General features: G+C 43.1%; 1 long non-coding RNA gene across 1 annotated transcript; it reads right to left on the reverse strand.

Moving 5' to 3' along the window:
• Positions 1-2,282: 2,282 nt before the first annotated feature.
• Positions 2,283-7,456, reverse strand: LOC139083247 (uncharacterized). The gene is made up of 4 exons (XR_011539803.1): positions 7,249-7,456; positions 6,517-6,624; positions 6,118-6,180; positions 2,283-5,948 (listed from the first exon to the last, which is right to left on the reverse strand). It is a non-coding gene; the product is annotated as an uncharacterized lncRNA (long non-coding RNA).
• Between the last annotated feature and the right edge of the window lie 5,632 nt (positions 7,457-13,088).

Genomic DNA, 13,088 nt, shown 5'->3' on the forward strand with positions numbered 1-13,088 from the left:
GATCACATATGTAAAGTGCCTAGTGCAAAGAAAGTTCTTAGAAAAAATTATCTTAGGTGTTAAGGAAAGACAAGTTGAAGTTTATGAAGTTCAAGTGAAGTATGGCATAGACGTTGGAGCAATACTGCCTGGTTCAAAGCTGAGTTCCACTACTGTCTGCCTCATTTTCTCATCTGTAAAATGGGTATAATAATGGCTTCCTTATCTGTACCTATCACATCCTTTCGCTATGAGGAATAAATGAGTTAATACAGGCAAAACATTTAGAACATTACTTGGTAGATGGTCAAATACTATAAATATATTTTTTAAATAGATAAATAGAGGGGTCAGTGCTGGGACAAGAACAGAAGACAAAACTACAATGGTAGAAAACAAAACTGGTTGACCTTGGACCAGAATCGGGCATGAAAAACAAAAGCAGTAATGAAGTAAGAGCTTCTGAGACAATTGCCTTAAGCGGAGCTGAAACAGTCATGTTCAAGGCACTTTTTTTTTTAATTGGTTGCAGGCAGGGAAGTGTGACGGTATATCAGCCTGGGTTAAAGACCTGGACCCGGATGGACATAGTCCTTCCTAGCCATGGACTCCAAGACAATGCCATGGTGCCACTGTAACAGCCAGGTCCTGTTCCCTTATCTTCCCAGACCTAGTGCCTGAGGATGTGGCTCTACATCTTTTCTGGGGTGATGGTCTTGCTCAGGGAAAGCCCATTTCTCAAGGAAGGGCCACTGCTTCAGACAGGCACAGGGCCATTTCCAAGGTCAACTTACGAAGTTGACGGGAAACTGTGGCCACTTCTGCTGTCTGACTTTGGTGCACAAGCAGGACGTAAAGTATTCAAATTCCAGTGATAGAGCCAACTGTGCAAATTCCTGACAGGCAAATTGAGGCCCATTATCTGTAATTACAGTGGCCTGAATTCCATGCCAGAGAGACCCTGTTTTCCAGCAGTCAGTAATAGCAGCTGCTCTGGTGCCAAATGCATCCGGGGCCAGTCCCAAGAATGGAGATGAGCAGCCCTCACAGGGTATTCCTGGCAGCCACTGTCAAGAAACCCAAATCTCCTTTGCTTACAACCTTCAAATGGCTCTTATAGCTCTTAGGATCAACTTTTTAGTTAGGCTTGTCATCATCTGGTCCATCTCCAATTCAACTTACTCTCCCCTTCTTCTCTCTTAATCCATGCTGAATCACTCGTTTATCACGAATGACCTGGTCCCTGATTCCATGTGATTTAGTCCTTCTGCCTAGAATTACCTCATCACTAACTCCACCTCATCCTTAAGCACTTACTTCTGCCCCCTTCTCGTCTCTGAGAAGGCTTCCTTGGCTCCCTCATGCTGGACTTCATTCCTTTTCTCTGGGCTCACAGAATATAGCACTATTATTCTACATTCAATTTGTCTGTCCGCCCCTGTAGACTATGAGCTCCCTGAGGGCAGAGGCCACGTCTTTCTCAGAACCCAACACAATATCTAGCATCACTGGGCATTCACCCAATGGATGCTGGCTGCATGCATGAATGATGTCTTCCTTGCTTTAGTACTAATGAGATTGTTCTTTCATTGGGTAGATCAAAAGATTCCTCTCTTGGGATTACTGCTCAAATCTACTTTAAAATCAACCAGTGAAAACCCAAGAAGAGCATTTCCTTGATACACTAAGGATAAATTCAGCTCACCACACGCCCTTCTATCTTTAATGCTATTTAACCTAAGGATATTGGGTTCCCTAGGTATATAATAGGACATAAAGACTTAATTAACCTTATTACCTCTGTTTCATCGTGGTGCACTATTGAGGTCTTGTTTAAATACGATTTGGCGTTAGTCTGCTCACAGTTGTCAACAAAGTCCAAAGGTTCTTATGCAATTTCCACTCATGGCATTACTTGAAGTATAACTGTTAAGAAATGTCTATTTTAAGTAGAAATACATAAGCGTATTTATCTAAATGACTGGATTCCTTCACTGCAGACCCTTTGCAAGTTTAGCCACTTGTCTTGTGATAACATTGTAGCTATTCAAAATATTTTTGGGTCTCTGCCTTTTTTATTTTTTGCCTTCAGAGACAGTTGATGATGCTTGCTTGAAGAGTGGTCTTGTTACTTTAGAACCCCAAATGACAACAACATACAATATTGTTCAATGAATTGTCCACCTTATTTCACTTCTGAAAATAGCGCAGCGTTTTCCAAAAGTTGAATATGGATACCATTAGTGGGAAGTCAGATATGTTGGGTGGTACTCACATATTTTTAAATTAAAACATTAACAGCTACATAATTATTTTAATGTTTATTAAGTGTATATACAATAAATACATCAAAATCATAATTTCATGCATATTGCTCAAAGAAAAGTTAAACTTAAAATACAGTGAGTTAATTCATTGAAAAACACTTAACAATTATCCATGTTCTGATAGTAAGACAAAGAGCATGAAGGGAGCAAAGGAGTGAATAAAGTGTGAGAAACACTGATGGAAGGAAAGAAGAGCCTGTTGGGTTCCAATTGTTTTACTTATTAGCTGGGAGCTTGTGGTCAATCACTTAACCTCTGTGAGTGCGGCTTGCTCATCCTCACAATGATGAGAATGAGTTGCAGCGGTGGTTAGAGAGAAGGTCCATGAGGTACCTAGCACAGGACCTAAAGGGTTCCGTAGTGAGAGCTTTTTAAAAAATCACATCCATTCTCAGAGGACAAAGGCATGAGTCTATTTTAAAGAAGTTGCCACCAGTTCAAAAGGGGAGACCAAAAGAGACATTTCATTAAATGTGATGAGCAGAGGGTGGCAGCCCAGTGGATAGCTTTTCAAGGATTGCTTTGAAGGCTCCATGTGTTCATTTGAACCTATTCATCTGGGCAGGTTTGTGAAGGCCTCAATCACCTAATAAAGGAGTCAAGGAGTCATACTTTATATAATACGAAATAATTGGTGCTGCCCTTGAACTCTAGAAGTTTCTAAATCCCTAGACATTAAACCAATGAGAGTCTGTTGTTTGCTGATCTTACAATGCTGTCTCTCTCTCTCTCTCTCTCTCATTCTCTTTCCCTTTGGCAGACTGGAAGCTCATTGCCGAATTCACAAGTCAGTGCTAGAAATCTGTGTTACCTTATGAACTACTTGCTCTTCCCCTTCATCTATACCTCCTATGCTAATGTCCACTTCCCCTGGTCCTGACATTTTCTTATTCTCACTTTACTATTTTATCACATAGAGTCTCATTTTTTATGTGTGCAATGAGACAGGAAGAAAGTATTTAAGTGTCTTAGTTGGCTTGGGCTGCCACAACAAAATACCATAGATTGGGGGGCTCAAACAACAGACATTTAACTTCACACAGCTCTGGAGGCTAGAAGGCCAAGATCAGGGTGCCAGCATGGTTAGGTTCTGACGAGACCTCTCTTCCTGGCTTGCAGACGGCTGCCTTCTCGCTATCTCCTCACGTGGGAGCAAGCTCTCTGGTGTCTCTTCTTATAAGGGCACTTATCCCATCATGAGGTCCCCATCATCATGATCTTATCTATTCCTAAGTACCTCCCAAGGGCCCCATCTCCAAAGACCATGACAGTGGGAGTTAGGCCTTCAACATATGAATTTTTGGGGGCACAAACTAGCTAAAGAAGTGATAATAAAAGTCATGTCATCTTTTGTCAGGGGCCAGCAATTTATCACCTGTGTCTCACTGTAATTCCCATACCATCCAAAAAGTCATCGTCTTTCTTGGATCAGCCATTCTAAATCTAGGTGGGCATGCTAATAACGGACCAAAGATATTGGTTCTCATACTGAGCCAAGTATGCATCTTTAGTTGTTCCTCAGCCATCATGGATTCATAAAAGATGAGCAAGATCTTCCAAGGTATCAATTGATTGAGCTCTCTTTCTCATTCTAATTGGTTTCCCCATGTGTATACAACCTGTAATGAGAGCCTACAATGGGGTAGGCAAGTGTTGGATGTTATAACCTCATGCTAATCCTGAGAGTAGAAATTTATTACACTCTGTTTTTAGGTAAGAAACTGAATCTCAATGAGACTGAGTAATTTGCATAGCATCAAGTAACCAGTAATTAGAGGAGTCCAGATTTGAACCTAACTCTGTCTGAGTCCAAAGGCTCTGGGAAGATTTTGATGTATCTGGAGTCCCTTCTTGTATTGCTTGTCCAAATTTTCACTCACTCATTGTTGAGATCCCAACGTGTGCCAGAATCGATGTAGGCAATGGGGATACAGGAAGGAATAAAAAGGAAAAGAATTCCCTGCCCTTATGACTTGCTTTCCAATTATGGGAGACAGATAATGAGCAAAACAATCAAGGAAAATAAGTAGTGCATCCTGTGATGATAAGTGAAAAATACAGCAGAGAATGGGGACAAAGATTACTGGGTTGGAAGAAGTCACAACTTAAAATACATTGGTAAGGAAAGGCCTTGCTGAGGAGACAGTTAAGCAAAGGCAAGAAAAAAGTTAAGTTCTCAGATTGTCATGAACTCTGAGGTCCCAAAGTCTCAAGAGAGAGTGACTCTTTTGAAAAGCCGTTGTCAGGACGTTTTCTCTTGCAAGTGATATGAAAATAGACTCCAAGTGGCTGATGCAAAAAGTGGGAAGTCATTAACTCAGGGAATTGAAAGGTCCAGGACAGACTGGATTCAAGGGTCAAACAAGGCCATTAGGATACAACTTTCTTCATTTTGTATCGGTCTTCCTCCATTCAGGCTGCCGTAACAAACACCACACACTGGGTGGCTTCAACAACAAAGATTTATTTCTCCCAGTTTGGAGGCTGGGAAGTCCAAGATCAAGGCACTGGTGGATTCAGTGTCTGGTGTGGGCTGGCTTCCTGGTTCATAGACAGCTGTCTTCTCGCTGTGGTTTCACATGGTGGAAGGAACGAGAGAGCTCTCTGGGGTCTCTTTTGTAAAGACAGTAATCCCATTGATGAGGGCTCCCCGCTTCATGACTTAATCATCTCCCAAAGGCTCTATCCCCTAATACCATCAGCTTGGGCATTAGGATTTGACATATAAATTCAGAGGCACCCAAACATTCAGTCCGAACACTGTCTTTGCTTTGCTCCGTGGTGACTTTATCCTATAGCTCCACACAGAGGTAAAATGGCTGCTGGCAAATCCAAGCCCGGTTCAAACCCAGAAGGAAAGAGAGCGTGCCCCTCTACCCACAGTCCAAGCAAAAGTCTCATTGCATCTCATTGGGTCACATGCTCATCTGGACACAATATTGTGATGGGGAAGGGAACACATGACTCTGATTGGCTGGGCCTGGTCACCTGTCTACCCCTAGAGTCACAGGGAGTCAAGCTACCAAAAGCAGGGGAAGGTAGGGTTCAGAGGAAATTTGGGGTGTTGCCAGAAGCAAATGAATGACTGCTGAGTGGAGAAAGTAACGCATATCCACTATACCTCTAATCCCAAAACAATTTCTTTTATCCCATGTGAGCAAGGTTGATCCAGTGTGCCCCATACCCAAAGGATGGTTAAGCACAGACTTCTCCCTGAGACATGGTCTGCAGACAACTTAAGCTTGCTCAGCGGGACTGGTGATTTCTGGTGTCTCTGATCACCACACAAAGGTGGGTGCACCCTATTTATGGGCAACCAGCCCCAGAGGATGGCTGGATGTGTGGTTTGGGGCTGTGACCTCTTGTGTTTCCTCCACGGGCTTCAGTGAGCCACATCGCAACAAGGGCCTGACATCACCAATGTCAGAAGTCCATGGCTTTCAGAGTCTTGTTCCATTAGACCAACACAGTACCCATTGGGCCCGACAACATGTTTGGGACAGGGTCCTAAACTTTGAAATTGGAGCCCACTACTTTAATAGTAGAATCTCACTCTTTTCCTGAGAAGTTCTGTGCTTGTGCTTTGGGATTAGATGGTCCTGGGGCTGGATCTTGACTCCACCACTTACTTGCTGTGGGACCCTAGAAAGATGGGCAAGTCATGTAACTTCCTGAGCCTCTGGTCTCTCATTTGCGTAACAAAGTTATTATGAAGAGAAAATAAATGACCATGTATAAAGAAGCGAGCATCCAGCTTGGTATACAGCAGGAGCTTAGAGAATTTTGTTCTTTTTTCCCACTTCCCTGCTACCTTTTTCCATGAGGGCTTTATCAGTCTCCCTTGGAGTCCGTGTTAAGCAACTTGCAGATAAACCTGTCAAATAAAAAGAAAAGGAATGAAAGGGATGCACAAGTGAACCCTGGGGCGGAACTGGGGGCTGTGTAGTTGAGAAGAAAATCACAGGTTTTGGAATTAGACTGGGTTTGAATCCAGAAGGCCTTGGGAAAATTACTTAATATCCTAGAGTCATTTTCCTCATCTTCACAATAAGAAAAACGTTTATTGTTATTTATGGTTGTTGTGAGGATTCATTGAAATAACGTATGTAAAGAACCTGGCACACAAAATTCTTTAACGAGTCTTAGTTCTGTTTGTTTTCAAAAGTAATTAATGCCTGAGTGAAAGATGATTGGCAATCAACAAGCTCACATGAAAATGCCAGAGAGAATCATCTATTTTTCTGAAGGCTGGAATGCCAGACCTCTCACTTATTCTCTTCAATTTTTCCTTGTGCGACGTTCTTCCTCATATTGGAGGCTGGACAAAAGAAAGAAAAGTCGGTCAAAAAAGGTATACTGACAACCTGTTGTGCACAAAGGGAATGCTTTGAGTGGTGGATGGGAAACCAAATAAATAAAAAAAATATGATCCTTGTCCTTGAGAAGCTTCTGAGCTAATTAGGGAAATGAAATGCGCAAAAGAGGCCATTTTAAAACACTGATGAGCAAAATAATAGCCTGCTTGACAAACATCCAGGTAGACCAGGAAGGTGTGACCAGGATTGGGTGTGAAAAGTCAGGAAGGTTTCTAAGGGCTGAAATTAGCAGGGAGAAGAGGCCCCAGCCGAAATCCAGAGGTGGAATGAATAATCTCCGGCATGGGGGATGGCGGCCGCCCTGATTTACCTGCACACCAGGAAAGCATTGTGTGGAGGTAATGAGATAGCAAGTCAGGCTCTTGCACAATTGGATGAGGTCAATCACAAGTTGGTGTTATTACCTGTTACTGGCACCCGGTAACAAAAATAAATCCAGTCTCCCCAGGCTGACTGGTTGGAAGAAGAGTTGAAACTCTCATCCAGCACGAGGCGGGGGACCATCCCTGTTAGAGTTTTATCTGAGTCTGAACTTTCTGGCAATTCTTATAGAGTGGCAAGGCTACCTTTCTCTATGTAGGGTTGCACTGAGCAAGATCTGGAACTCATCAGGTGCCGAGTGTCAGCGTATCACAAGTCACGGTGCCATTTCTTCCTGGAGCTTGGATGGCTGCATCTGCCACCTCCGCAGCTGAGGACAAAGGGTGCTGAAAGTGAGGCTCCTGCCCCTGGACACTGGCCTGCAGTTTCAACCTCCCGAGCCTACCTTAGCTTATGATGAGAACCTTCCCTGTGCTATTTCCTACAGCCGGGTGATGTCATGGCACAGCAATTATGGGCGTGGCTCTGCCGCTGACTGGCTGGGTGTTCAGCCAGCTAAATACAAGGATCGTGCTAATAATGGTAATTCTGTCCCATGATTGCTGGGAAGTAATTAATTTAAAAAGCTTAGCACAGTGTCTGGCACACAAGTAATCACTTACTAAATAGCAACTTTTAAAATTTGAAACTAGTTTAAAGTTTGGTGAAGTTGGGCCACTATTTTTCTCTAGCATACAAAGGGCAGATTTCTGGCCCAGAATAGACTGGAGCTTAGGTCAAATCTAGCTGTGATTCTAGACTGGTGGAATGGGGAATCTTCTCCCTTTAACCTTCTGGGGATGTGAATGTTTGAAACACTCGTCAGTAGGAAAGTTCATGGAAAGACTGTGGAACAGAGGCCTGGGTACGTGCTAACTATTTTTTTTTTTTTAGTATTCAAGTGCAGTTATTTTTTCAAGGCATTGCTTAGAAACGAGGCTTTCTGTACATGTCTGTTATGCATAAACTAATATATACGTATAGTTTATACATGTTTATAAACTATGCCATATTTGTTAATTTTCGGTATGATGGACCAGGTGCACTGGAGACAGAAAGACTCAATGATGGCTTTACCACTTACGATGTCATAAGGGTGTGATCTAGAGAAAGCTATTTTATCTCTTGCCTCAGTTTCCTAAACTGCAGATTGTGGATAAATTATCTAACTCGGAGGGCTGTTGTGAGGATTAAATGGGGTGCCAAATGGAATGCGCCTGGCACAGAGAAGTATTTAACTTTTTTTCTCTTCTTCAGGCATTAAATGAAAGTTCAACTGGGATGTAGAGTGTTGTCATCAAAGTCTTGGTGTCTTACCCAGTGCATTTACACTCCAGGACAGTGTGGATGAAATCATAGATAAGAGAAAGCCTGCTTGGGCAAGACTCGATGAGAAAGACAACTGGAGGAGTGAATAGATTTGATCCTTGATGCAATTCCAATGACTCCAATAACAACTGGAACCTTCTTGAGACAGATGATGACGTCACGTAGCCTGTCCTGGTGGGAGGTTTCAGAATGAATTGTCTCGGCAGTAGTGCCAGGTTGTTTGTAGAGCAGATTGTACTCATGGCCTAGATCCACCCTCTCTCTGGACCTCTGCTGACAAAGTGGGAGCATCTGGGTTCTCAAGGTTCTGGCCTGGGAGGCTGAGAGGTTGTCACTCTGCAGTCCTGGGCTGGGAGTGAAGACACCTGAGTTCTGGCCCCACTCACTGCTTGCCTGGGGCCATGTCACTTCATCTCTGGGTCCCAGCTTCCATAGGTTCCAACTGATGTTCTCTAAATTCCATCCAAGTTCTAGTATCTTGTAATTCCAGGAATGTGTAACTTGGTTCCTAGCTGAAGGATATGGTCTTAATGGATGAAGACAATGCCAAAATGAAATTGCCTCACTCCATTATGAAGTTAGTCTGGCTTTCTAAAAGGGGCGGGGAAGAGTTTACCCAGATTAATAATGAGGATGAGCAAATACGTCACTAAATCCAGGACGCAGAGGCTCGTCTTTAATGACTTGGAGATCTTGCCCTCCGCTGTCTGTAACACCCCCATCCCCGTGGTCTGAATCCTCCCAGTTGCGAAGAATTGTTTTTACTCTGTGGCCAAGATAGTTCTCTTGTATTCAGAGCTGGTTTTCAAGTCCACATCGTTTTAGAGAGCTTCCCTCTGCTCTCGGATGCCCCCTGGCACAGTCCATGACCTCTTTCCACTCGTTACTGTGGCTGGATGTGTCAGAGCAAGTCGAGTCATGGGGAAAGCATGAGCTCTCCTACGTGTTCCCCCAACAGGTCCCTCCAGGGCTGTTTTCTCTGTAACCAAGCTCAGTCGCTGGCCAGACTCTCACAACAGAGATGCGTCTAAAACTCCACAAGGCTGTTTGTTCCCAGGTGAACTGCCCTGTTTGTTTTTATAAAATAGATAGAAGGCCTCTTTTGAGAGAAGCCACCCACTCAGTGAGAACTGGCCACCCAGAATGTAACTGGGCATTTTCTAGCACAGGCAAATATAATTGACCATTTTTATGTTTTTTAAGTCCTTGGCCATTGATGAAGCCCTTTCACATGCCTTGCATCACTTTATGGGCTTCCCCATATCGCTATCTGGTGGGTATTATTAAACCCATTTAGCAGATGAGGAAAGTGAAGTTTAGGGAGACTAAGTTTTGCCCAAAGTTATGAAACAAATATGGAGTGAATCTAGGACCTGAATCTGAGTCTTTGGATTCTGAGTTTAATGTTCTTACTGTGAGTAAACCAGGAAGTTGATTCAAATCCACATCCCCGCGTAAGCAGGAAGAATTCTGTGAACATTTCATGGTCATGGATCTCATGACTCATTAGCCCAATTTGTTTGCCAATATCATTTTTATGGTGGTTTAGTCATTTTCCTGACATCCTATGTCTCAGGCGGAACCAAATGAAGTATATAAGATACTGGGTCTGCTCGTAAGAAATGGACGTTCCAGAGAGACAGTTCAAGGGAGAGGACTGCGTTTTACGTTTTTTGTTTAAAAGGATAGCAGAACAAGGGGCAGGAGACGCCAGAAAACTTTCTGATAGGAAAAATTATTCCACTAAGGTTAGTTCAAGTCATCGATACACTCTTTCATCCATCAAATATTAACTAAGTGTCACTTGTGTGGCAAGCTCTGTACCAGCAACTGGGGACACGTGATAAATAAGACTTAGTCCTCACCATTAAGTAACTGAGAGTTCTGAGGAGGAGACAGAAATGTCAGCAATCATTGCAATAGGGCGTCATAAGGGATCCAGGAGAGATGTACTTATAAAGCCTTGTGGTACACTGAGAGAGGGAGGCCTGACATAGGAAGCAATGTTTTACCCAAATTGTAAAGGATTAATAAAATCTTGCCAATAAATAAGGGGGAAATAATCATTTCAGAAAATCATCATCCTCATTAGTACTACTCCCATTAACATGTATTTATGCCAGACACTGTTCTAAACATTCTGTGGACATGAACTCATCTGATCCTCACCATAAACTATAAGGAGGTTCTTAATTCTCCCCATTTTTTGGATGAGGAAAATAGAGAGGTTAAGTGACTGCCCAAAGTCACCCAGCTAGCAAGTGGCAGAGTCAGGATCTGAACCTGGCCCACCCAACTCCAGAGATCACATGGTTGACCACAGTGATGCCCACAATGGAAGGAATAACTGACGCGAAGATGAGAAGGTGTGCATGGGGGTTTGTGTGAAGAATTGGGAGCATTTCAGTGTGCCTGGAGCATGGCACACAAATTGTGTCTGCCTTTGATGCCCTCCAGACTCCTTTCCTGCACCCCTTCACCCATTTTCTCAACATTCTCTGCCTGTAGTACCATTTTAAATCATAGCTTGAGTTTTCAAACCACACCAGTGATGTAGATTTAGGCTGCGAATCTGCAAAAACGTTGGCCCGGGGTTACAACCTCTTGGAGACAGATTTTCTTTCTTTTCTTTTCTCCCGACTCTGATTAGCACTAAGACCTCACTCCCTGCCATCCCATGGGGGTGTTATGGGAGTGGTCAGTTTACTTGACCATTTTGTCAGTTCTTTGACGCTTTAATAAAAATTATCCAGCGTGCTTAGTTATTTTCAGTAAGAGGCTTGGTCCAAATTACTAGTCCTTCAATTACAGGAAATTCAAAGCTCCAAGACTCACCCAACTTTCACAGCATAGAGATTCAATTAACCTGATTTTTCCAATGAGGCAAATGTGATTCAGAGAGTTTAAGTAACTTGCCAAAGGTCACACAGCTAATAGACGCTGGGGCCAAGATTCCAACTCAATTTTCTGTCAATTCAGTGCCTACATTTCTCGCTCCACATTCCCAGGATCCCCACTCGCTGGCTGTCTGAACCTGGGGAAATCACTTAACGTCTCTGTGTTTAAATTTCTTCGTTTACAAAATGAAGATAATAAAAGGATTTACATCAAAGAACTGTGCAGATGAAATGAGTTAATACATGGAAAGTTTAATGGCTATGTCTTGAACCTAGAACTTAATAGATGTTGTAGTTGCTGTAATTCTCTAGGGAAATCCAGCTTGTTTAGAAGCTGGAAGTTGATGACTCGATGGACTAGAACACTTGCCAACCACTCTCTCTCTCTCATTGATTCATTCATCCATCGTTTATGGGCCACCTCTAGTGTATAAGGTCTCCTACACAGCACGTATTTAGGCCTCCCAAAACTTTGGGCCAAGGCCATGGGTGTCTCCCCGCATTGGAGTCCTATTTTCCAAAGGGAGGAGTGACTTCCTTTCTGGTCTCTAGGATAAGAGAGGACGCCTGTCTGAGTAAATGTTTTGTAGTTACCGAATTTGTTGATCGCCTTTCCTATTTTCTTCTCCTGTTTCTGAAACTCCTGTTTCTTTCAGCCTCCAGATACACAGTGGATATATACTAAAACAGGGAGTTACTGTTGGGAACGGTCTGCCAGCAGGCCCTCTCCTCTCCCAGATTACGGGAAGCCTAAGGCATTAGTTAGTTGCGTCTTTTTTCAAGCTTCAGCTATCTTTTCAGAGACTGCCAGGTCCTCTCTGAAAAAAGAGAGGCAAAACCCAGCAAAGCCAGAGAGCCATCCAAGAGATGAATAGTTGACTAAGCACAAATAATCCGTCAAGCACTTGCCATGAGCAGGGCATTTGCTGTTGGTATTGAGGAGGATTTGAAGGTAGCCATGACACAGTCTTGTGACAAGGGAAAGAACAAAATAGGCCATAAATGCTAGTTTTGTTTAACAATGGAAGATTGTCACAAGGCAATATTTAGGTAGAAGAGAATTGAACAGCTACCTGGGCTGGGTGCAAAGAATTCAGAGGGGGAAGAGGGAAGCTTGTGCAAGTGTGCACACGTGTGTGTTTTGCGCCTGGGGTTAGGGTCCCATATGGAAGGCAAGTAGAATGAGAACACTGTCCATGGGATGGAGAATGGGGCAATGGTGGGTCCCAGGGTCCAGGAAAAATGAGGAAGGATTGGAGGCAGTATATCCAATTAGAGCACAAAGATTCTTGTGGAGGAGCCAATGTCATGGTAGGTACAGTCATGTGCCACTTAACAGTTTTGGTCAATGATAGATTGCATGTACGATGGTGGTCTCATAAGATTATAATGAAGCTGAAAAGTTCCGATTGCCTGGTGACATCGTAGCCATCATAACGTGGTAGTGCAATGCACTACTTGTGTGTTTGTGGCGATGCTGCTGTAAACAAACCTATTGTGCTTCCAGTCACATGGAACAAGAATATAAAGAAGAAAATATTTTTGTACAGCTGTACAAGGTGTTTGTACTTTAAGCTAAGTGTTATCACAAAAGAGTCAAAAGTGTTTTTTAATAAATTAAGTCTAGCCTAAGTGTGCAGTGTTTATAAAGTCTGAAGCAGTGTCCAGTAACGTCCCAGGCCTTCACATTCACCCACCCTCACTCACGGACTCACCCATAGCAACTTCCGATCCTACAAGCTCCATTCATGCTAAGTGCCCTGTACAGGGTACCACTTTTTGTCTTTTATTAGATATACAAATACCATTGTGTTACAGTT

The sequence above is a fragment of the Equus przewalskii genome, chromosome 1 (genome assembly GCF_037783145.1).
Source record: "Equus przewalskii isolate Varuska chromosome 1, EquPr2, whole genome shotgun sequence".
NCBI classification, from domain to species: domain Eukaryota; kingdom Metazoa; phylum Chordata; class Mammalia; order Perissodactyla; family Equidae; genus Equus; species Equus przewalskii.